We start from the raw sequence: 2,500 nt of genomic DNA, 5'->3' as shown, positions 1-2,500 counted from the left end.
CTAACCCTAACCCTAACCCTAACCCTAAACTTAACCTAACCCTAACCCTAACCCTAACCCTAACCCTAACCCTAACCTAACCCTAACCCTAACCCTAACCCTAACCCTAACACTCACCATACCCCTAACCCTAACCCTAAACCTAACACTAATCCTAACCCTAACCCTAACCCTAACCCTAACGCTAACCCTCACGCTAACACAAATCCTAACACTAACCGTAACCCTGACCCTAACCCTAACCCTAACCCTAATCCTAAACGTACCCCTAACCCCAACCCTAACCCTAAAACTATTCTTTAACCCGAAGCCTAACCCTAAACCAATCTCTAACGATAACCCTAGTCCCAGCCCTAACCCTAAATCTAAACCTAACCCTAACCCTAACCACAACCCTAACCCTAACCCTAACCCTAACCCTACACCTAACCTTAACCCAAACCCTAAAGCTAATCCTAACCCTAACCCTACTCTAACCCTAACCCTAACCCTAACCGTAAACCTAACCCTAACCCTAACCCTAACACTAACCCTAACCCTAACCCTAACCCTAACCCTAACCCTACCCCTCACCATACCCCTAACCCTAACCCTAACCCTAACCCTAACCCTACCCCTCACCATACCCCTAACCCTAACCCTAACCCTAACCCTAACTCTATGACTAACACAAACCCTAACCCTAACCCTAACCCTAACCCTAACCCTCACCATACCCCTAACCCTAACCCTAACAATATCACTAACACAAACCCTAGCCCTAACCCTAATCCTCAACCCTAACCCTAACCCTAACCCTAAACCTAACCTAACCCTAACCCTAACCCTAACCCTAACCCTAACCTAACACTAACCCTAACCCTAACCCTAATCCTAACCCTAACCCTAACCGCCACCGCAACCGTAACCCTAACCGTAACCCTAACACTAACACTAAGAGTAACCTTAACCCTAACCCTAACACTAACCCTAACCCTAACACAAATCCTAACCCTAACCCTAACCCTGACCCTAACGCTAACCCTAACCCTAACCCTAACCCTAACCCTAACCCTAACCCTAAACCTAACCTAACCCTAACCCTAACCCTAACCCTAACCATAACCCTAACCCTAACCCTAACCCTCACCATACCCCTAACCCTAACCCTAACCCTAACACTATCACTAACACAAACCCTAACCCTAGTCCCAGCCCTAACCCTAAATCTAACCCTAACCCTAACCCTAATACTAACCCTAACTCAAAACCTTATCCTAACCCTCACCGTACCCCTAACCCTAACCCTAACCCTAACCCTAACCCTAACCCTAAACGTAACCAGAATACCTCACCATACCCCTAACCCTAACCCTAACCCTAACCATAAACCTTACCCTAACCCTAAATGTAACCAGAATCCCTCACCATACCCCTAACCCTAAACCTAACCCTAACCCTAACCCTAACCCTAACACTAATCCTAAGCCTAACCCTAACCCTAACCCTAACCCTAAACATAACCAGAATCCCTCACCATACCCCTAACCCTAACCCTAACCCTAACCCTAACCCTAACCATAACCCTAACCCTAACCCTAAACGTAACCAGAATCCCTCACCATACCCCTAACCCTAACCCTAACCCTAACCCTAACCCTAACACTATCACTAACACTAACTCTAACCCTAACCCTAACCCTAACCCTAACCCTAACCCTAACCTAACCCTAACCCTAACCCTAACCCTAATCCTAACCCTAACCCTAACCCCCACCGCAACCCTAACCCTAACCGTAACCGTAACACTAACACTAAGAGTAACCTCAACCCTAACCCTAACCCTAACCCTAACACTAATCCTAACACTAACACTAACCCTGACCCTAACCCTAACCCTAACCCTAACCCTAACCCTAACCCTAACCCTAACACTATCACTAACACAAACCCTAACCCTAGTCCCAGCCCTAACCCTAAATCTAACCGTAACCCTAACCCTAATACTAACCCTAACTCTAAACCTAACCCTAACCCTCACCGTAGCCCTAACCCTAACCCTAACCCTAACCCTAACCCTAACCCTAAACGTAACCAGAATCCCTCACCATACCCCTAACCCTAACCCTAACCCTAAACATAACCCTTACCCTAACCATAAACGTAACCAGAATCCCTCACCATACCCCTAACCCTAAACCTAACCCTAACCCTAACCCTAACCCTAACACTAATCCTAAGCCTAACCCTAACCCTAACCCTAACCCTAACCCTAACCCTCACCATACCCCTAACCCTAACCCTAACCCTAACCCTAACCCTAACCCTAACCCTAACCCTAACCCTAAATCTATGACTAACACAAACCCCAACCCTAACCCTAACCCTAACCCTCAACACTAACCCTAACCCTAACACTAATCCTAACACTAACCCTAACCCAAACCGTAACACTAACCCTCACCATACCCCTAACCCTAATCCTAACCCTAACACTATCACTAACACAAACCCTAAGCCT

This window comes from Cinclus cinclus, chromosome 13 (assembly GCF_963662255.1).
Source record: "Cinclus cinclus chromosome 13, bCinCin1.1, whole genome shotgun sequence".
Taxonomy (NCBI): domain Eukaryota; kingdom Metazoa; phylum Chordata; class Aves; order Passeriformes; family Cinclidae; genus Cinclus; species Cinclus cinclus.
This window is presented reverse-complemented; position numbering follows the sequence as displayed.